General features: G+C 38.7%; 1 protein-coding gene across 5 annotated transcripts in view; it reads left to right on the top strand.

Moving 5' to 3' along the window:
- PDE4D (phosphodiesterase 4D) overlaps positions 1 to 24,667 on the top strand; it is a 1,540,268-nt gene that overhangs the window by 1,438,443 nt on the left and 77,158 nt on the right. The gene's annotated exons all lie outside the window — the stretch shown is intronic.

Here is a 24,667-nt window from a genome sequence, read left to right as displayed (position 1 = left end):
ATAAAAATCTTTCCATGGTCCCCCACCACATAAGGACATGACCAACTTCCTTTGCTAGTTATTCATCTCTCATAATCCTCTCCAGCCCATCTCTGCAGCCTCATCTCCACCCACACATGCATTCTGCTGTAACAAATGGTGGGCAGGCTTCCAAATGTACTGTGTTCCCATGAAGTTGCACGTTTGCCTATGTTATTCTCTTTGCCTGGTTCCCCTCTCCATCTATTCACTCCTTTCTGCACTTCACCCTTGTTCTTCTTGTGCCCTAATAGCTCCTCCTTTTGTGACACATCAAAAACTGCCCACTGTAGGAAGCCCCTCAAAGACTAAGAGTGCCTCTCTCTGTGTTCCTGCATGTGCTGTTGGAGCCCTTATCACACAGTTGCTCTAGAATTGTTTGTTAGCTTGACCACACTGTGAGTTTTCTTAAGGGCAGGGACTTATTCCTCTTTGCATATCGGGAATCTTACCCAGTGTTTAGTACATACTACGTGTTCAATAAATATTTGTTCAATGAATCAATGAATTGATAGGTTTTCTTTTAGTAGAAGGAATAAGGTACTTTTTTTTAGAGCAGCATCTGAAAAGCAAGCAGGAAAAATTGGGACATCTTTGCTTAAGGTAAAAATGCTTTAATGGGGACCACCTTTGAAACTCCATCTACTTGGATCCTTTTAGTCTCCTTTATGAGATAGGAATATTAATTCTTAGATCCAATTAAAGAAGGTCTAGTTACCAAGGAACAAAACAAATTGGTATAGAATGGACTTTCTTATAAGAGAGTCCCAAATCATAGATCATAAGGACAATCTTATGTTGAAATGTCTCAATAACTTCCAAATGCTGACGTGAATGATATCATCAAACAGTGTGAGTCAAAGGAAGAAATGGGATTCCTAAGTTTTCATTGTACTCTTTGACTATTTTATTGGTGTACAGTCTCTTGACAATTATTTTCTCATCTTCTTTCCCAAGGAAACTTTAGATTTAATATGTTTATTCAGCAAGATGTTTGGAGATAGGTATCCACCCTAAAACCACCATTACAGTCAATGCCATAAACTTATTCATTGCCTCCAAAAGTTTCCTCCCATATTTTTGGGTTTTTTTTGTTTTGTTTTCCTTTCATGGTAAGAACACTTAATATAACAGCTACCCTTTTACCAAATTTCTAAGTATACAATATAGTATTGTTGATTGTATACTTCTGTTATACAGCAGCTTTCGAGAACTTATTTTGCAAGACTAAAACTTTGTAACCCTTGACCACATCTACCAATTCCCATCTTCCCCCAGCCTCTGGCAACTACCATTCTACTTTCTGCTTCCATCAGTTTGACTATTTTGGATTATACATGTGAGATCATGCAGTATTTGTCCTTCTATGTCTGGTTTATTCCACTTAGCATGATGTCCTCCAGTTCCATCCAACTTGTTGTAAATGACAGGATTTCCTTCCTTTTTTAGGGCTGAATAATATTTCTATATGTATATATACACACCACATTTCCTTTGTCCATTTGTCTGTTGATGGACATTTAGGTTGCTTCTGTATCTTAGCTATTATGAATATGCTGCAGTGAATATATCTCTTCAAGATCCAGATTTCAGTTCTTTTGGATATATACCAAGAAATGGGACTGCTGGATCAATTTGCTTCCTGTTTTGAAAGTAGGGCACCCTCTGGACATTTCTACAACTGAAGTGATTCTTACTTTTGGAAGTCAGGCTATTTGTTGGAATGGTGGGAAAAAAAAAACTAGAGCTTAAAAATAAATCTAAAGTTGGAGAGGGGATTATTACTGATGGATGCATTAATTCAAGAGTTACTGATACTCTAAATACATTTTTAAAAGTTGTTTGATTAACAAGTCAAAACAGATGGTTTAATGACATTTTAGAGAGGATTAATAGAGATCCAACTGAATTAACAAATCACCATGGTGTGCAGAATATTTAAAATTCACCACTAGTAGATTTATGGCATATTTCTGGGTATTTCATTCCCATTTGGTTTATTATGATAAATCACTGGGAAACGGGTAGCCTGTAGGACATGACAGCAAACCACACTTTGGCAGACCAGCATCAGGGCTGCATGGTTTTTTAGGAGACTATGTAGTCTACCTAGCACAAAGTGGCCCAGTGAGAGCTTGGTTGGCTAGGACTTTCTGGCGGTAGCCCACAGAGCTCACCTGAAAGAGTACCAAGGATGAAAATGTCATCTTGGCTAATTGGCCTGCTAGTTGATGTAAAAAATAAACAATAAAAAAATTTCCAGCATATTTTAGCAAAGTTTAATATTTTGAAGGGGGCAGAAATGTAGCATATTTTGGGATCTTAAATCTGAATTTGTGTCTTTTTCAAGACTTTGTCAGAGTCTTTGTCTCTCTCTCCCTCTGCCCCCTCCATGTATCCCTCCTTCTCTCCCTCCTTCTCTTTTTCCTTTCCTGGTAAGTATAATAGAAAAACATATGTTTTTTTCTCGTTTTTTTAACTTAATAACAACAGCAACAATGACAACAGTCAAACTCTTGAATTCTGGTCACAATCCAGATCAATAATTTTTTCCTTGTAGTTACCTTGGAATTAGGTTCTTAGCCCCTCGCTGCTCTTTGTATATTTCTGTACAATATTCATCAGTTTAAATAAGTACTTCAATTTCATACCAAAGTGCCAAGACTATCCTATTTTCACTCATCTTTAACTTTCTTCTTTTTCATTTCCCACACCCCTGCCATTGCCAAACAAAACTGATTATCTCTGTTTTTATCTTTTCTTTTAGACTTTTTAAGGCAATAAAAACTTGGCTTGCTCAGAAGGCTGATACACTGAGTGTTAGAATAACCCAAAGGATAGAATGCTTTGAGTCAACTTATGGGTATTTTTGATCACGTATATCCATTTTTAAACCTGCCATTCATGATGGATCACTGACCCTGGCCCTGGCCCTGACCCATCTCAGAAAGTTACTAGCATGATTACTGATTAACACTTAGACTGTTGGCTTGAAGTTTAGTAGCCTGAAGGAAAATTTCCAGAGGCATTATAATAAGGAAATTTAATTAAGAGTTAATGTTGACTCAGGAATATTAAGTACAGCATTGATCCACAGTGTTGCTAATGAATTCATTATGCTGCAAATGCAAGTGATTTGTTAGTACATTGGCCAATAAAAGTGAAATCTGTCTCAACAAGAATGTTGAAAGAAAGAAGGCAGTGAAACTTTCATCTCCACTGGGAGTGAACTAACTTGCCAAATCTGGGTCATCAATCATAGTAAAATGTTCAAAACAAATCATGCATCTTTCATGGTTCACTGTATTCATCAGCACTTTTGAAGTCACCAGTCTAGAGTAGTCGCCTTTGGCCAAGTTTTCAGTAGCCTGTGGTTTAGGCAGTAAGCCTCAACTGTCTTTCTCAAGGATATGTTCCCAGGTGGTTGTACTCCATGGGCCATTTTCAATCAAATCTGAAAGGACAAAAGGGCAGTTCTGTTTATATGAAATGACATCATATTATAACCTCAAAATTGTTGTCTTAAAAGTCAAATCATTATCTAAAAGGTCTCTTAGAATTACTTAGAGCTTGAATGCAAAAGACTGAATTTCCCACTCACGTACTTCACCAACACTCATTATATAGGCAAAAAAGTATAGTAAGTGTCACTTATGTGAGCCTATGTATGTATGTAGTGTTATAGCGGGTGGGGGTGGCAGGAAAGACAGCTCAAATATGAAATAATTGAATTATTCGTTGCCACTGTTCTGATTGCCTTTAAAAAAAGTTTTATCTGGAAGTTATTTCAGACACACTGGAAAGCTTCATGGGTAGTGCAAAAAAAAAAAAAAAACACATGCATTCACTCATTGTAAACATTCCACCTCATTTGCAGTATCACTCTATGTGCACATACACACAAATATACATACACGCACGTTGTCTTTTTTTTTTTTTTTTTTTTTTTTGAGACGGAGTCTCGCTCTGTCGCCCAGGCTGGAGTGCAGTGGCGCAATCTCGGCTCACTGCAAGCTCCGCCTCCCGGGTTCACGCCATTCTCCTGCCTCAGCCTCTCCGAGTAGCTGGGACTACAGGCGCCCGCCACCACGCCCAGCTAATTTTTTTTGTATTTTTAGTAGAGACGGGGTTTCACCGTGGTCTCGATCTCCTGACCTCGTGATCCACCTGCCTCGGCCTCCCTAAGTGCTGGGATTACAAGCATGAGCCACTGCGCCTGGCCGTCTTTTTTTCTCTGTACCACCTGAGAGAAAACTGCACACATCATGGCCCTCTATTCCTAAACTCCTTGATGTATTCCTCCCAAGAACAAGGACACCTTTCTGTATAACTGTAGTCTCAAACATCTGATTGCCTTTGAATGTTATAGCATGACTTATTTATACCTTTTTACTTCGAGTTCTAACTCAGATACTGAGCTATAGAAGAACAGCTCAACTATTAGTTGAGGGATAGCTCAGATATCTGAGGGAAAAAAGTCACATCAGTAACATTTTGAATTTTGCAAATATACACAATATGCCAATGTATGAGAGATAACTAAATACTGGTTTTAGAGAAAATAGATGAGTTAATATAAATAGAGATTCCCTTTAATTAATAGATCTTATATGTTTGGTTATGTGTCTTATCCATGCTATTATAGCTAGCTAGCATTCATTAGGACAGCCAGAAAATCTTGTCTGTCTGTATTTTTATACTGTTTTTCTTCTTCTGATCAGCCAATTCCAGGTTTTGAAATAATGAAGTAGTTCCTACTTAGATAATGCCAGTGCCTTGCTCCTTAACAGCAAGCAGTGGAGAAGCAGAGTGGATGCTGGTGATGCTGCCTTTAGTCCTGGAGGGAGTGTCAACCAGTGGGTAATCATTCTGACCCTGCAACACAACCATCCCTTCACTGAAATAGGCAGTGGTAGGTCTCTACTCAATATGGTACTTATAGCCGTTTTATACTTGTTATCTTAAAAAAATATGCAGGTTTTCACTGCTGTGAACAGATAATTGATATTTATGTTTCATAATCTGTGAACATAGCTAACACATTTCTGACATTTGCAATTTTTTTTTCCCAAAAGGAGTTTGAGCATGCCTATCCCTCTCTACCCAAGAATATTGAACAGCATTTCTACCTATTGGGGAATCTGAGTGAGGATGACAATGTGTCAGGGATTAGAATGGAAGAGTCTCTGTAAGAGGGAGGTGTGATGCTAGAGCAATTTATGAAAATTGGGTCCCCTGGTAACCGTGGTGGATGTTATACAGACAGTCCTGCAGAGTCATCCACAAGGCTGACTCATTGACAATGTACACATAGAGGTGGGCCTCGAGTGTGTGCAAATAACAAGTTTACTGCTGCAGGCAAACTCTTCGTTTATTCATTTGACAGATTTATATTGAGGGGCACTGTTCTAGGAGCTGGAGATTTGGTAATAAATAAGATAGCCATGGTCTGTAACCTCACAGAGCTTACACATAAACTGTTTTGCTTTAAAATATTGTACATTCAGAGGTGTTTGTGTCCGACCATATGACTGCAGTATGTCCTTTGATAAACCTTTCAGGCATGACTTGGACCCACCAGAACTTAGCTTTAAAGGTATCAGATTGACAGGAGCAGAGAATACTGGCTTTAGATGACAAATCATGGAAATAATTATGAAAAGACTCCAGTTTTTAATGACTTTACAAGAATAGTGTTCTTGTGAGACTATTGAGTAAGAAGAAATATATGAACATTCGTATCGTTCAACCGTCTAACTGATACAAACACCAATAAATATATGGACATCCTTATCATTCAAGTGTCTAATGAGTGAGGGACACTTGCAGGAAGTGCAGGAAGGAGAGCCTCCCAACAATGGAAACCGTGTTATTCTTCATGGTAGGGAGACCATTTTTTTGTTCCTCACAATGACTTCCAGGCTGGAATGATTTCCAAGTAGGGCAGGGAAGACAAATATCTGAAGCCTAAGGGAAGCTCCAGGGTGATTCTTATAGTTTTGTTTGGCAGATTTTCTAAAAAGCATTGTCAGATAGTTTTGGAGCAAGCAGTTTAGCCATCTACTACCACACAATATATTCAAATCAGAGTAAGCTGGAAGAAAGTCATCCAACATCCAAATCTCAGCCTGGCCTATGTGAACATACTTCTTCTTAAGACTAAGCTATAGGGGTACTATGCTTATTACCTCGGTGTGAAATAATCTGTACACCAGCACCCCTTGACATGCAATTTACCTATATGACTAACCTGCACATATATCCCTGAAACTAAAATTTAAAAAATTTTTATAGATCTGTTAAATGTGAGATGTTTATTGAACATCAAAGCAAAAATGGTGAATGAACAGATATACGACACAAAAAAGACTAAGGTGTAGTCCTATATCATGAGTGAATAGGAATTTTTTGTTATTGGTGTTTGCATTAGTTGAGATTTTATTCAGCAGTAAATAGATTTAAAATAGAAGTGGCTTAAGGAAGACAGATATTTCTCCTTCATGTAAAATCTGAAAGTAGGCAGTCCAAAGTTAATATGGCACCTCTATCCAGTACAATCTCCAAGGACATGTGATCTTTCCATCTTATTGCACTGTGAGGTATACCCTCTGTTGCTAAATTCAACTCACCATCCAATATGGCTGCTCCGACTCCAGCCATCAACTTCACATTCTAGCCAGTAGGAAAGAGAAAACAATAAATACAGGCAGATAAAAAGATAGATGACAAATTTCTTTTAAGGAAAGTTTCTAGCACATCTATATAACATCTACATAACACTTCTACTACCAACTCATTCACCAAAACTTAGTTATATGGCAACACCTGGCAACCAAGGAGGCTGTGAATTTTCTCTATTTTGGGCAGTCACATGATTACATGAAAATTGGTATTTGAAAACAAGTGATGAAGAAAAGCATCAATATTAGGGGGTACATTTAGCAGTCTCTGCCACAATGTTGCCTATTAATAATGCTGCATACATTTTAAATATTTAATATCAGTCTGCAACACTCTATTTGCAATGTAATGTATAGTATAATCTTTTACCATATGAACTTAGTAGCTACGGTGTTCAGGAAAGTTGTGTTATTTTGTGCTAGAATATTTTACCTGCCCTAGGTAAGGGCCTAAAGATAAAATGTGCTAGACTAATTCATTTTAATGGCATATAGCAAGAGATTTCCAGCCTTAAAGATTGCATCTCCACCTGCAATTTGGGAAAGGAAAAACTGATAGCACAAAATAAAAGTAGTGGGAGTCCTGAAAACTGATGCTCTTCATGTTCTTACCAACTAATATCCTCATCTAAATTTGAATCACAGGTACATTCTGACCTTGTCGTAGAGAGAGTCCTAAAGTCTCATGAGAGAATTACCGTGCTTATTCTAACAAGACTGCGTTCCAGCAGGCATGCCAAAATTTGATAGCTACAAATAGGGAGATTTGAAAGGAAAGAGGTGGGGGAGGTAATTTCTTTTAACTCAACTGCATCTGGTGGATTAAGGTAGACAATATTACCATTTTGCTGACAAGAGGCAGACATGGCACTAAAGAGGAAGAATGAGCAAGCACAGAGCTGATTTAATTTCCAGCGGGGTTTATGGAAGCGCCAAAACATGATGTAGCCAAATGTTCCTAAAACTATGAAGTAATTTAATTTGTTCCATCATTACAAGAACTTAAAGCCAAGCACAATTACATCCCAGTAGTAAAAGGAACCCGCTGAATTGCCATTGTTATTGACTGAATGAAGTGAGATTTCTGATTACCTTGTGCAGCACATTTTAATTTCTGTCTGTCCATTTATTCCAAATCACATTACAGGGCCTTAACTGATCTTGACAAAATAAGCTACATTATTAAGGTGCAGTTTAACCTGAGAAGCTTTAATTGCTAGATTAGAGTTTTCAAATGGGCATGTCTTCTAGATTTCAGTACATTTAGGGATGTAATTGTTAGAGATTCTTTGTTTCTTATGTGCAAAAGAGACCCAAGTTTAAGGGGAAGACTTAAACTTACGGATTTTTGTTTCTCCCACCAAGAGTCTCTTTGTAGACAGGTGTCTGTTCTGTTGGGAGTGGGCTCACACCTCCTGAATGCTGTGATTGAGATAGCTGCCTCCATAGTGGAAAGCCCTTGGTAGAGGGTAGTACCCAGATTTCCAAGGGGAGGGGATTTGGGCAACTTAGTGATGTACAGTGAACCCTCTCATAAGTAGGGTGTCTAGATGATTTAGCATTCAAACCAGAACACTTTTTAGAATGAAAGGCAATGCTATTCATAATTATAACAGGTATAACAGGCATAGACCTGGGAAGTTCCAGGCCAATTGGGATGTATGGACTCTGTACCTATAAGGAAGACAAGGCAATAGATATATAAACAAATAAATGTAATAGTCATTATAGGTATCCGGAGAATGAGAGGCTCTATAGGACACTGGGGGTGGGTGGGTATGGAGAACAGTCACTCTCTTAGAGATTTCTATCCCCTGGCACAAAAGTTACACTAATCATGTGACATCTCAGAGCATGAAGTTTGTAGCTCCCTGAACCATATTCATATTCCTCTAACAGTCCAGTTAATGATTCTCAGATGCATTAGAAACTATGGAACTATTATAGAAAAGAAGCCTTAACAGGGGAAATGTTTCATGCTTTTTCAATTTTCAATTCAACAAACATTTATTGGATACCTAGTATATGACAGCCAGTGTTTAGCACCAGAGATCAAAAAATGAATTCAATATGGTTCCAGCCCCAGAGAAATTCAGTCTAGTAATAAATGCATAATTGTGATAGACTGTTTAGTGATTTAATAACTTAAAGAATTAACTTCTGATTTGGTTCTCATGCATCAAACATAATATTTGCCAGTCTCTATCTCTACAAAGAGCCCTGGATTTTTTCCAGTCTCCTACTAATGCTAGATAATATGGCAAAATACACAGGCTGATCAGGCTGTTTTAGAGACTCTTTTAAGCCAGAGATCTTTTGTTTTCCAGACTGCTAATTTATTTTTTTCCACCCAGAAAGCCCTTCCTACCATCTGAGCTATTCTGACCAAATCAGCAAAGACAAGCTACAGAGATTTAGGATGTCTGGGCTAAAAAGGTTTGCTTGTTTAATTAGATAAATAATTTGAGAATGCTTTCCAGGATTACTGTTCTTAACCACATTGATAAATGCTGGGAAGACTATCTCAGTTATCCAGCATTGGATAACAGACTGTTGGAGTAGAGCGAAGCTTCAGTGTGAGCTGGGAAAGATCCCAAAAATCCTAACATGCTCTAGGTTCCTGCATATAAATTTCACCATCATAGTGACTTTAGGACCACTTGCTATTTTTCAGGCTTGCTATTTTACATACATAGTCCTATTTAAATAATTTTCAAAATCATACTGTGATATAGGTACCGCTTTCTCCATTTTATAAATTAGAAAACAAGCTAGGTTAATTCACTTTTATGAGGTGCCAAGCTAGTTAGTCAGTGGCAAAGCTCAGATTTGGAACAACGACTGCCTTACTCCAAAAATTGTTCTCTTAAATTTCAGTGTTTGTAAGGTCCCTCACTGCCCCAGCATAACCCAGCATTTGGTCCATTCAAGGATTAAGAGGAACAGGGATCTGCCAGCCTTGTTTCTGCAGAAAGAAATGGGGGAGGCAGAGCTGGATCTAACCAAACAGGTTAAATTTAAGTGCCAGGTTTCCGTGAAGGAGAATTATGCCAGCAATGGTTTCTCACCTTAATGAATTCATTTCTAACCATTCTTTGCCCTGCAAAGACAGCAGGATCCTGGGCCCACAGGGCCCAGTTCATGGAGAGGAGAAAGAGGCAGATAATGGGAGCAAAAAGTGAAAAATTCAGGCTGCAAAATGTAACGGAATTCTCAAAGTGCTGGGTTCTCTTCACTCCCTTATCTGGCAGCTCCTGTTTTTTCTCCTTTGCCTCCCACAGTTGCCACATTAAAAAGTCATTTTTAATGTGGCACATGTACACCATGGAATACTAGGCAGCCATAAAAAAGAATGAGTTTATGTCCTTTGCAGGGACATGAATGAAGCTGGAAGCCATCATTCTCAGCAAACTAACACAGGAACAGAAAACGAAACACTGCATGTTCTCACTCATAAGTGGGAATTGAACAATGAGAACACATGGACACAGGGAGGGGAACATTACACACCAGGGCCTGGTGGGGGTCGGGGGAGCAAGGGGAGGAAGAACATTAGGACAAATACCTAATGCATGCGGGGCTTAAAACCTAGTTTGGGTTGATAGGTGCAGCAAACCACCATAGCACATATATACCTATGTAATAAACCTGCATGTTCTGCACATGTATCCCAGAACTTAAAGTAAAAAAAAAAAATCCTTTTTAAACATTGTCTCAGCGTCCAGTCGGTTGAGTTTCTGCACTTTTAGAGACTCATGCCCATTCTTTCATCCTTTGCTCCAGTGGTTGTGGCTCCCTACCTCCTTCTTACCCTCACTCCTAGGCTTCCACTTTAGAGAATTTGGAGAACTGGGGAAAGAAAAGACTGTTTTGTGCATGGTGTGCCTGCAGCCTAGTGCCATGACCTGGTTCTTGCCGTGTCTGAGCCACCAGATCCACTCTTTCTGTGGTTCACACGCTATTCCCTCTATCCCAGCCAAGCTTGCAAACTCTGATCATGAACTACCAGGTGGAGGGGGGCATGGATATTCTCCCCAGGAAGCCTGGCTGGAACCTCTGAACTTTTCTGACCTGTGCATGCCTCTACCACAGCACACCTTAATTTCTTTTGAAATCACTGCATTTGTTCATTTGTTAGTTGTTTGCCTCTAGATGGTAGACGCCTTGAAGCCAGAATTCTTCTGAACTAAGCTTTGTAAGTTGAGCAGCTCATAGAATACCAAGCTTCTTGTATTACTGGTGGGGTTCAACAAGTATTTGTTGAGAAGTGATGAATCAAGCTAAAGTTTAGGCAAAGATGAATCATGTCATAACCTCTAGTTTCCCAACTTTGTCTATAGAAAAGGCTCCTTGCTAGGTAAAACGAAAACAGATGAAGTATGTGGTTTCTCTTCAACTTTGGGACTCATCACCCTGAATCTCTCAGTTATCTCAAGACTGATTCCCTCCACCCTGGAGGGCCTCCCTGCCCCTCCTTTGTACAGCAGTGAAAGGCAGAAATTGAATAGAAGGAGGGAAAGAGGGAAAAAGGTCTAGACGATCAAGTGGCAAAAACAAATAACCCAGCATGAACAAGTATGCAGAGAGGGAACTCTGAGGAAACTTGCTGACAAAAGATAGAGATGGAGGTGGGGTCAACCACAGGGGATAATGGGGACAGACAAGTCTAAGGAGGTAGATTTTATAGGGACTTCAAATAGATGAACTGAAGTTTGGGGGAGACCTAAAGGCATTAAAAATCCAGTATAAGGTCTTGATTAAGGACAGATATCATAATAATTATTATTATAATACAAGAGGTGCTTTGGGAATATAGGCTATGTAGGAGGGATTGACAGAGGAAGGGAGGAAAGATCTAGGAAAATGAGGGCCAAACGGAAAGGTGTCCTTCTCCTGTTCATTTGCCAATGAAATGCTTAAGATATATGGTGGTCTGCTCCCACCCTCCACAGTTCTAGCCACTGCACCCAGAATGCCCACCAACCTTGCCATTCATTCATTCACATGGTCTATCTGGCTCCTATAGGCATTTCAGTGAGTGGCCGCTGCTTTATGTGTTCTGTTGGTAAACTTGTAGTACCCTGAGAAAACACACATTATGGAGAAATTACCGCAAAAAATATGCACAGTAGTTAGTTCAAATCTTTTTATATGTTCTACTCTCACGTGAAGTAGAGAAGTAGAGGCAGAATTTTTTAATTATAAAAAAGGAGGAAGAGAGAAGAGGGAAACAAAACTAACATTTATTAAGCAAGGTAATTTCTTACCTCAGTGTTTTCAAACCAATTGGTAGATTTCAAAATCAATTTAGTGGGTCACAATTAATACTTTAAAAATTAAATAAAATAGAAAACATCAGAGTGAATCATACATAGTAAGGATAAATATTATTTCATGTTAAATTATGTTTCAATTCTCTGTATTGGATCGAATACATATTTACTCTTGTGTGTATGGTATATACTGTTCCTATATATACATTTCCTTTATATTATATATATCATTCTTTTTATTGGTTTAATTTATACTGAAATGCATGGTTTGTTAAAGATTGTAAACAAATTTTGCCATGACTATGATTTATAAAACACAAGAGTTTCTTTAAATAGGAGTCCACTGCTCTCCTCTACCTTTTAAAAATAAACATAGATATAAAACCTTTTTGTACATTTTTTTTTATATTACTGAAAGTCAGCATCCACATGCCTTCAAAAGTGAGCACCCCTTACTTTAAACAAATCTACCAGGTCATAGTATAAAATATAAATTTTACTGTAGTTTACTGTCAATAAACTTTGTAAGCCACTGCTTCATTTCATTTAATCTTCCCCAAAACCTTGTATGAGTGGAGTCTGGGGATTCAGAAGAAGACGGTGGTCTTCACAGAAGTTGAAATTCTCTACTGTTTACTTTTTTTCAAAGGTCTTGTTAGCTGTGGCCTTGAAGGTGATGAAGAAAGACACTTTCAAGGTGGACAGGTATAATTATTGGGTCACCAAGAACAAATTTGAAAAACAAAATATGCCGATTGAAATTAGCATGTAGAACCTAAATATCCAGAAGCTTCTTCATTGAATAAATTTGTAGCAAAAGTTTATGTAAACTGAATTAGTAATTCCTAGTGAAATAGTGGATGAATTGAGAATAGTGGTGTTGGTAAAAATGGAAAAAACTTTTTTTCTTTTGAGACAGAATCTTACTCTGTCCCTAAGGCTGGAGTGCAGTGGCACGATCTGAGCTCACTGCAACCTCTGCCTCCCAGGTTCAAGTGAGTCTTGTGCCTCGCTTGAGGCACAAGATTAGATTTAGCAGAGATGGGGTTTTGCTGTGATGGCCAGGCTGGTCTCAAATTCCTGGCCTCAAGTGATCCGCCCACCTCGGCCTCCCGAAGTGCTGGGATTACAGGCGTGAGCCACCGTGCCTGGCCAAAAAAAAAAAAAAAACTTAATTCATAAAACTTAATTCAACAATCTAAGAGTTATACTTCAAGAATGAAGATATATAATGAAAATATGAAGTCTTCAGAAGGACACACATATAATAATTAATTTTAGTAAATCTCAAATTTGTCTCAAATCAAAAACCTGCTACTCATATTTTGTCTTAATTATCATAATTTAAAATGTCTACGCATTACATAATACTATCTAGTAAATATGCCCTAGAGATTATGTGTGTGTGTGTGTGTGTGTATGTACACCCATTATGTTTTCAGACAATTGGAAGAAAACTGTTACGCAATTGTTTTTCTTTTATCAAGGAGCTGTCATTTAAGTGCAAAGCTGGAGTATTCAAAATAAAATTTGGGCTTACAAGATCAGGGCATGGCAAGACCTATCCAGATTGCTGTGGAATAATATATACTTCCAAAAGCTAATCTTAAGGATGAAAAACACATAAATGACATGCCTTCTTCCTCTTGCTTACCTCAGTGACTACAGTTTAAATAATCTAAAGTAGCAGATACCATCAATACTGTTGCTAATTATGCTACTTTTCAGAGTTGTACCTCTAGTAGTAGTGATACCACTACTAGTGTCAAAAATACAAGGTTGTTTTGTTAATTTCGACCGTGTTTTAAAAAAAGATAGGGAGGAGATGAATTACTATTAAAAGCAGCTCTTATATGTTACATGTAATAGATGATAATTACAAGTTTTTAACAAACAACACATTTAAGTTGAACTAAACCCCCAAAAAAGATAGAGATATGAATATATGATTTTTAGATTAAAGTTAGTTTTAACATTCAAATAAAGTGTGGGAAAATGGCCTGGAGGCCACCTTCTAGGGAATGTATTTTTAGCCCTATTTTACAAAAAGAAAACTGAGGTACAGAGAAGTTAATTTGCCCAAATTTGCCCCATGGTTGCTAAGTTGCAGAGCCAGCATTTGAACCTCTGTTCCCAATGTCATACTCTTTCTATTGCTTGTAACTCTCATCATAGACCACTAAAGTGGATACCTCCACAACTCTTTGCTTTTCACTGCATCTGGACTACCACAATAGCTCCTTAGTCTCCATCCGTCTCTCTTCTCCATTCTATCCTCTTAGGCTACCAGTGCACTTATCCAATTCCCACAATATCCATTAGCTCAAGGCCACACATTTAAGTGTTCAACTCTATTTCCCTTCTCCTCCCTGGAATGTGTCTACTCCACCCAGCCCATTTACTGCCCACACATACAACCTTTATTCAGGCTGCAGACATTTCTTACACCTGAAAACAATGCCAGCGGACTCCCTCATCCCACAGCCATTAAAACCACAGTCTTCCTTGAAGACCTACATCCAAGTTCACCTTCTTCCTGAAACCCAGCACAGTGAGCTACAGTCCATACCTCCCTCTCCCTGCTGGAACTACAGTAGCACTCCCAGGCTGAATGATTTATATGCTACCTTACACTGTCTCTAGGCAGCAGCCGATCATGTGTCTGATTTTCTCAGCAGGTTATTATGGTTCCTTTCTGGGCCAGGGCTGCTGAATCTTTCATGTTCTTGGATTTCACAGCAACTATCACATCAGAGAGGCTCAATAAATATGTATGGATTTTTTGACTATTCTCTTTCAGGGGGAAAAAATGAGAGAAAGAAAAGAAGAAAGGGAGGGAGGAAGATTACTCTCTGACCATTTCTCAATAGCATACAAAGTCAGGAGGAAGAGAAATAAAATGTCCTTAGTGGAGATTTCAACCATATGGGAACCTACTAAACACATGTATTTGTTAATGTTTTGGACTTACCTGACATATAGGTATAGGTATAGGAAAACCTATTCCAGGTATTCTTCAAGAGGTGATAGTTGTTGTATGAAAAATGCATTCTAAAATCAAACAGGTTTAGATAATGCTTGTTAATAAAATTAAATATGTCATTTTGCTGTGGACCTTCCAGCTTTTGGTAGGTTCATGTCCATTAGAAATCACTGTAAAAAGGCTACATATACAATATTTCCCAAGCTTGTTTGACCGCAAAACGTCATTAGTAAGGAGAATCTTATAGGGACAATATTGATTGGTACATTCTTTGGGAAATATTTGAAATGATCTTCCCAGTAACCTCAGTGTAAGTGATGCTCTGTCATTAACCAATGACAAACACATATTCTTCCTACATAGCTGACTTTTCATGATTTGGTGTGGTCTTGTAAAACTATTCCATTTTGTTGCTGTTTATTTGTTTTTGAGACAGAGTCTCTCACTCTGTTGCCCCGGCTGGAGTGCAGTGGCACCGTCTCCTCCACCTCCAGGGTTCAATTGATTCTCCTGCCTCAGCCTCCCAAGAAGCTGGAACTACAGACATGTGCCACACACACCTGGCTAATTTTTGTATTTTTAGTAGAGATGGGGTTTTGCCATGTTGTCTAGGCTGGTCTCAAACTCCTGGCCTCAAGTGATCTGCTCGCATCAGCCTCCCAAAGTGCTGGGATTACAGGCGTAAGCTGCTGTGCCTGGTCTAAAAGCTATTCTAAATCATAGGTTGTTCATTCACATTTGGCTCAGAACTGGTTAATATTTGAAGGTTGATGGTGATGACAGAAAAATAGTAACTGTTTTAGGACTGAGAATGTGTGAAAAAGGAAGGAGACTCTCAAATATTAACTACCTTATTTAAAATTAACTTATTTAAACAACTCTGCAAAGTGGTTCAGTATACCTACTATTGATTGAATACCTTCTATATGTGAGATACAGCCCTTGGTACTTTACATTTCTTATGCATTTCTCATAATATCCCTGTAATTCTCAATGTATACAATGTGCTCAGGTCTTTTAAATGGCTTATTTCAGATAATACAGCTAGAACAATGGCAAGGCTGGAATTCAAGTTCTGAGTGACTCAAAAGTCCATGCTCTTTCTGATCTATCACACTATTTCCCATGAAGAGCTCTTATAAGTTGTGGATTCTTCTGTGTGTATAATAGCTTTCTTAGCCAAATCTAAATCTCCATAGATATTCTTGTAAAATTATAAAACTAATTTATCTTATTTGTGTATGGAGCCAGTTCATATACAACTGGATAAGCCAAATATAACTGATATACTCTTGAGTTCTGAAATTTGTTCTCTATAATGCATACACAGTTAACAAATGCAGGTTTACCAGTAGGCCAACATAGCTTATCACTCATACGTGTTGCTTGTAATGCAAGTAATGCGATTAAAAATTGTACATAAGAAATTACCTTTCTGAGACTCTGTTCATAGCCTGTTTAAAAGGGCCTAGTCTTTTGGGGACATCTTTTGTGTGTTTTTTCTTTTCTTTTCTTTTTCTCTTTTTTTGGGACAGAGTTTCGCTCTTATTGCCCAGGCTGGAGTGCAGTGGCACAATCTCGGCTCACTGTAACCTCCGCCTCCCGGGTTCAAGTGATTCTCCTGCCTCAGCCTCCCAAGTAGCTGGGATTACAGGCACCCGCCACCACGCATGGCTAATGTTTTGTATTTTTTTTAGTGGAGACGGGGTTCATCATGTTGGCCAGGCTGGTCTCAAATGCCCGACCTCAGGTGATCCACCTGCCTTGGGCTCCCAAAGGGCTGGGATCACAGGCGTGAGCCACCGCACCCGGCTGTGTGTTTTTTCTTAACCCCAGTCTTCAACTGGAACAAATGTCTCTTTGGCATCACTTCTTAACTCTTAGGTATCTCATAGTGAGAGAGATATAAATGCTAAGCAGAGATTTATGAGAAAGTTAAAAAAAAAGAAGAAGAAAGCAGAGATAGCAATTCTGAATAAAAGATTCTAGGGCAGTGTTGATTAAAATGATTGCTTTCTTTTCTTCATTCAGGAAAGTATTCTTAACTTGGAGTCCTTGGTGACTTCAGGGAAGTCAGCGAACACTTTTAGAGTAAAAAATATTGATAATATGAACTTATGCTCATTTTTCTGGGGGTGTTTGCATCAGATGCACCTTTGTGCATTCATCTGTTTCTCCCAAACATCATACTGGTGTATTGGTGAATTCTTTTAAAATTTTACCCCATTTTGTAAAGATCATTTCATATGAATGATATATCATAATACTTGTCATTTTTATTTTAATGTTAATATTTTACTTCAGTAAGACAACATGATCTGCTTGACCATTACCAAATTTTGGCAATGTTAGTTCCTAATACTCTTTTAAAAAAAGGGAAAGAGTTTGAAAGCAAAAGACTGAGAACAAGAGATAGACAAGGGTGATTACATGTAGGAAGCCACACCCAGGCCAGTATTACTGTTTGAATCTCATTTGGAAATAAATATTCTTATCTGATAGAAAACAAGCATACTTGTTGATTATTCACTCACAAATATTTGTTGAGTGCCTGTAAATGTCAGGAATTTTCTAGACAGTTATAGAAAGGCCTAGATACAAATATAAAAATGACATTAGAAAAGTCATAGAGGCAGAAGCCAGCAAATTGTTTCCAGGTGGAAAGATTGGCTAAGATGGGCAGTCTTGGATGGGATAGTCTTAGATGTAAATAAAAGGGAAAGGTATTGAAAAGCAGCCGAAAAAGGCCTATGTGAACAGAAGTGTGACATTAATACAATAAGTAGGAGAGAGTTGTGCAGCAGGTTCTTAAAAGAATGAAACAATAAAACCAGGGTTTAAGGAAGATTATTCTGACTTTATAAATAGGACTGTGATGAGAAAAAGTGAATCCAAGGAGATCCAGTAGTAGACCATTATATGAATCTAGAAATACACAGATGAGAATTTGACTGAAGGTGACAGTTACAGAAATTAAGAAGAAATTGGTAAGTCAACTGGCAAAGTATTGGATGGGAATATGGTAGGGGTAGGAGTGGAGATAAGCAGAGTGAGTGTAAATATACTCCAGAACTTTCTATTTATTAATAGCTTTATTTCTGAGAATATCTCAATTTCAAATGGAAAACATGTACCCATGAAGAACAGTTGAGCTAAACTCACAGAATTCCAGGATCATGGTATTGGATGGGATCCTTGACAAGTAACTGGTCAATGTAGGAATTCCTTCTACAAACATAGCTGACCCCATCTGGGTTAACTATAATGAACAACCTTAAAACCAACACCCAACCTAGATAGTAGAATTTCAGAAATCAGAGAATAAATGAATATTAGAGCTGAGTAGGCGCTAAAGATAATCTGTTCAAACTCCTTCTTTTCTCTAAGGAATACCGTATGCAGTAATTGACAAAGGTAAAGAACAAAAGACTGTTATATCCTAAGGTTGATAGTATATGATGGAAACACAGATGCTCTCCTACAGTCCCCCCAGGGAAATAAAATTGATTCCTAAAATTACAAGAGTATGTAAATAGCACACATAATTGTAACTTTTTTTAAACCTGTTTGCAAAAATTGTCCGGTAACTTTGTTCAACTTCCCGGACAAAAGCTTCCTTAGTAGCATTCTTTAACACCCTCTTTAGTCTTGTGTTGCTGAAATATGTGTTTGGAATGAAAATTATCTTAGCGCAAACCTGTGGGTATATACGGTCTGTACTGAATATCAATGGCAAAGCCTTGATATTTGTCTTAGCTCAACCTGCTATAACAAAATACCATAAACTGATGGCTTAAACAACAAACATTTATTTCTCACAGTTCTGGAAGCTGGAAGTCTGAGATCAGGGTGTCAGCATGGTCAGGTTCTGGTGAGGGCACCTTCAGGGTTGCAGACGGCCCACGTGGCATGTATCCACATGGTAGAAAGAGAGCAACCTCTGGCCTCTTCTTATAATGGTACTAATCTCATTCATGAGGGCTCCATTCTCATGACCTAATTACTTCCCAAGGGCTTTCCCTCCAAATACCGTGACACCGGGGATTAGATTTCAGCATATGAATATTGGGGAGACACAAACATTCAGTCCATAACAATATTTTCCTTTGACATTTCCTTTTTCTTTGCTCCTGAGAGTTTTTCCTCCTAACTTTCTGCAGCTTCTCCTTCCCCTTCAGGGACTGCCTAGGATTTTCTCCTTATCTGGTCACCAACCTCTTAACTGGTCTTTACTTTTCTGATCTGCCTTTATACTATTCCCAGAGTAATCTTTTTGAAAAGCAAATCTGACCGTGTGACTTCCTCACTTAGATTTTTAATGGCCTGTTTAGAAGAAAATATTGTCTTAAAATAGTATACAAGTCCTCCAAGACTAGTTCTCCATCTTTATCTTTGTCCACTGTCTGATCTAAACTTTATATCCCTACCTGTTTCTCTAAGTGGCCTGTGTTCTCTAAGTGGACTTCTTCAGAATGAATCCTTGTTCATTCCTTGAATTTCTTTTTTCTTTCTAGCTACCCTAAAACTCTTCCAGGTAACTATTAAGTTTCTGGACTCCGAGGTTATACCTAGGTATTAGTTGATAGGCTCACTTAAATTAATAAAATGTTTGCATTTAAGTTAGAGACTTAAGATAAGTCCAGGAGAAAGTGAAGATACAATGGAGGAGGAAGGGAGAAGAATCTATTAGGCAATCAATGCAAGATTATTTAACTCACAACCTCTCACTTGAGCTAAAATAACTTACAAGGCTCTTGTTATTATCTCCAATCTGTAGGTGAAATAAGGCCCCAGAAAGATTAGCTGAATTGCCTGGAATTGCTTGTAGGTAGTGGAATAGAGATTGGAATCTTTCTCCACTCTTCCAGTTTCTTTCAAAGAATAATATCACTTACATTTGCACACATGTCACATGAAGCCCCCAACCTAGATGCTTAATTAAACTTAGCTCAAACTCCAATTTTTTGGACAAAAGGCCTCCCTATTCTTATAAAAGCTTTCTCCTCTTTCTTTGCCTCTTCTCTCATGTCAGCTCAGAGAGACATTTCTGCTTGGGCCAATCTTGCCTTCAAGCTCAGTCTCTTCAATGAATAAAACAAAACAAAACAAAAAATCTTTTAAAGTCGGGATTTTGTACCTTCAGTAACCTTATTGATGATTGGGAGAAAGGGAAAATGTACAGGTTGGAGTTATCCTTTAGACCAAGCTGACTCCTTTCTATTAGATGCACATACACACACACACACACACACACACACACCCCTTCAATAACCTTATTAATGATTGGGAGAAAGGGAAAATGTACAAATTGGAGTTACCCTTTAGACCAAGCTGACTCCTTTCTCTTACACACACATACACACACACACACACTCTCTTTCACTCTTTCATGCCCTTACATACATGCACACACAGAGACCAAGCTGACTCCTTTCTCTTACACACACACACACGTGCACACAAACACACATTCTCTCGCCCTCTCATGAGCTTACACACATGCACACACATACATATTCCCTCACTAGCAACCGGCATATTCCTCCCCTTTCCTGTGTGGATGAGGCACAGATTAGTTCCACCCAAACCAAAGCTCTTCAAAGTCTCATCTTCTGTCATAAATAGCCTTATCGAACATTTTCATGCAGGCAGACTCTCATGAAAGAAATTCTGGTGAATTCCATTGTTTTTTTCTCCATCTTATTACAGTATGATTAATAAGTTAGTGACTACAAGGTTGTAGTTTTTAAGAGCAAGAAGTCCACCCACTTCAAGTCACATTGGGCAGTCCTTCTGTTCATACCTGACATATTGTGGGAACATATGTCTACGTAGGATTTTAATACAGAGATTGTCTTAGATAAGAATAATCGTCAGAGAAGCAAATGGTCTATAAGTTATTTAATTTTATTCTTAATATGGTCAAAGATAATGGTTTCACTGACTTCAACTTTACTTTCTTCAATTCCATTAATTGCATAGTGTTAGAATTTTCCATATAAAATAAAATCAGATCCCATGTCACACAGTACTCTGAGTCACTCTGTGACTCCTACTCTTGAAGATATAGTCCTACCTGCAGATGCCTGACATGGCCAGTCTCTGAGATGGCCAGTGGCTGAGGATTTCTCAGATTTCTCCAGAATCTGTTCCCCTAAGCAAGGCCCTACTCATGGTTATTTCTTTTTTGACACACACATCTTTTTTGTTTTGTTTTGTTTTGAGACAGAGTTTTTTTGCTCTTGTTGCCCAGGCTGGAGTGCAATGGCACGATCTCTGCTCACTGCAACCTCCACCTCCCAGGTTCAAGCGATTCTCCTGTCTCAGCCTCACAAGTAGCTGGGAATATAGGCATGTGCCACCAAGCCTGACTAATTTTGTATTTTTAGCAGAGACAGGGTTTCTCCATGTGGGTCAGGCTGGTCTTGAACTCCCAACCTCAGGTGATCCGCCCACCTTGGCCTCCCAAAGTGCTGGGATTACAGGCGTGAGCCACCGTGCCCGGCTGACGCACACATCTTGTTCATCATAGGTCTGTGTGCTTGCTCATCTTATCTCAAAATCCTTCCCACTCTCTTTTATTTCATTCTTGAGGACTCAGCCTTTTCCCACTCCACCTCTGTCCCTGTCTGATTTAAATAGTCCTCTTTTACTGTCCCACAGCCCACATGCTTCCTTCTGTGAGAGTGCATTCTACAGTTGTTTGCTGAAATTACCTCCTCTGCTGGACTCTGGGTAAGGGACACACTCTTTTCATCATCTTGTTTCTGCAGCCTCTAATAAAGTACATGGCACATAGTCAGTGATAAATAAATGTTGAGTTACTGGTGGGACTACAAGTCAATGAAAGCCAACTTCATGTTTATTTCATTTAAAAATTCTACTAAAGCCATAGGCAACATTTGGAAAAACAATTGTAGTTAATGAGAAGATAAAAGAAAAAGAAAACTGTCACAAAATTGCACACATCTTTCCTTTGGAAGCTTTATGAAGTACTACATAAAGTTTTATATATTTTATACAATTTTAAAATACTTCAAAACAATAATTTGATGCCAGAAATACACTTGGAGATGAGAGCAGCTTGCCACTAGCAAACTCTGCTTAAACCTATTACATGTACACATTGAAAGAGAATCCAAAGCCTTCATGTATTTCCCATCAGATAAAATGTATAGAGGAAAAAAAATTAGGTCAGCAAAAGTTAGACCTAACCTACACAAATCTTTTACTGTAGCAAACTAAAGGAATGACTAGCTCAAAGCAATACGCGGTGAAACAGAAATCATTTTTTCCAGTTCTATCTACTGTAGACAGTATCAATTCTTTCCTTAGAACAAAGGGGAAATTTTGTAAGAATTAAGAGAAGAGAAGCTGGAACTGGTTAGGGAGATTTAAGTATTTGCTCTTAGGAGTTTTTTGTTGTAGTTATTTTATTTTAAAAAAATCTGGATCAGTGCTCATCATGACTGGCCGTCAGAGAAATGCAAATCAAAACCACAGTGAGATACCATCTTATACCAGTTAGAATGGCAATCATTAAAAAGTCAGGAAACAACAGGTGCTGGAGAGGATGTGGAGAAATAGGAACACTTTTACACTGTTGGTGGGACTGTAAACTAGTTCAATCATTGTGGAAGACAGTGTGGCGATTCCTCAAGGGTCTAGAACTAGAAATACCATTTGACCCAGCCATCCCATTACAGGGTATATACCCAAAGGAGTATAAATCATGCTGCTATAAACACACATGCACACGTATGTTTATTGCGGCACTATTCACAACAGCAAAGACTTGGAACCAACCCAAATGTCCATCAATGATAGACTGGATTAAGAAAATGTGGCACATATACACCATGGAATACTATGCAGCCATAAAAAAGGATGAGTTCATGTCCTTTGTAGGGACATGGATGAAGCTGGAAACCATCATTCTCAGCAAACTATCGCAAGGACAAAAAACCAAACACCGCATGTTCTCACTCATAGGTGGGAATTGAATGAGAATACTTGGACACAGGAAGGGGAACATCACACACCAGGGACTGTTGTGGGGTGGGGGGGAGGAGGAGGGATAGCATTAGGAGATATACCTAATGTAAATGAGGAGTTAATGGGTGCAGCACACCAACATGGCACATGTACACATATGTAACAAACCTGCATGTTGTGCACATGTACCCTAGAACTTAAAGTATAAGAAAAAAAAATCTGGATCAGTTGTTATAATTTTTTTTGTTTTTTTTGAGTCGGAGTCTTGTGCTGTCGTCCAGGCTGGAGTGCAGTGGCGCAATCTCAGCCTCCCGGGTTCACACCATTCTCCTGCCTCAGCCTCCAGAGTAGCTGGGACTACAGGCGCCCGCCACCATGCACGGCTAATATTTTGTATTTTTAGTAGAGCCAAGGTTTGACCGTGTTAGCCAGGATGGTCTTGATCTCTTGACTTCATGATCTGCCAGCCTTGGCCTCCCAAAGTGCTGGGATTACAGGCGTGAGCCACTGCGCCCGGCCTCAGCTGTTATAATTTGTATTTTTTTTTTAAATTAAGGGCAGGCAAATAGTGTCCAAAGTAAGTGGTATTTTTTGGACTTGTTCTCTTCATGTATACCAATAGGTCTATCTAGGAATTACGACAAGCCGATACAGTCCTTTAGCAGACCTTCAAGTGTTGCCAAAGAAACTAATGTCCACATAGTTACACATCCCGTACAGTGGATCCTTTTACCTCAATGGTCAACATCACTGTGAGTTGTGGGTAAGAGTAATGGACTGAACATTTCACAAAAAATTACCTCAACCTCTAGCTAACTGCTGTGGCTCTGAGGTGATTACTTTTTTCCTTTTTCAAAAGGAAGCTGCTGCTTCAGCATCTTCTCCTGGAGCCCCTGGCACAGTTTCAGGCCATGTGTCAGGGGAACCTCTAAGCATATCACTGCGACAGAAGCCAAGTGCTGGCCCGCAAGAATTGAGGACTGTTTGTTCACAGAAGAGCCTGAGCAGAATGCGGGTGTTACATAGTTCAAAGGTGCCTTGAAGAAAACTGATGCTGTTGTAGCAGGGGACTTCAAGGCTCAATTTATTTCTCCGTTGCTGTTCCATAGCCCTCTCCCAGCCTTTAGGGAGTTTAGCCAATAGTTTTTGCTTGGGGGTTTTTCTCTGTTTAGTTCCTTGACTTAGCAAGATTTGGTGCACTTAAAGAGTTTTCATGTATTTTTAAGGAGAGCCACAGTGTACACTACTCTGGCAGGGGTTGAGGGGAAGTATTTTATTAATGAATGCAGTATGTGTTCTTGGTAAAAGCCAAAAATAAACTGGCTCACTGTTTTTGTCCTGCTAGCTGTCGACATTTAGGTGTGTTGCTTGGTGTGGTGACTCAATTTCCTGCAGGATAGTTGGCAACTCCACTTTGAGGTTTGTTCGGAGGGATGAAAAGGTCAGTTACTTGATGTCTTAGAACACTTGGGGTTAAAATTCCTAAAAGTGAAGCTTTACAAATGATCCTGAAAAATCGTGGCTAGCTATATTGCCTATTCACCTAGGAATTTGGAAAAAAGCAATATTCTCAGCTCTATGCTAATATCGAGAATAATTCTTTATTTGAGCAACAGTTTCACGGAGCAAACTTTGTTGTTAGTAATTATTTTCTCACTAGTATGTGATGTGTTCCAGTGATTTTTCATTTTTCTTATTTATACAGAAGATGTTAGAAC

The sequence above is a fragment of the Nomascus leucogenys genome, chromosome 18, assembly GCF_006542625.1.
Source record: "Nomascus leucogenys isolate Asia chromosome 18, Asia_NLE_v1, whole genome shotgun sequence".
NCBI classification, from domain to species: domain Eukaryota; kingdom Metazoa; phylum Chordata; class Mammalia; order Primates; family Hylobatidae; genus Nomascus; species Nomascus leucogenys.
This window is presented reverse-complemented; position numbering and strand designations above follow the sequence as displayed.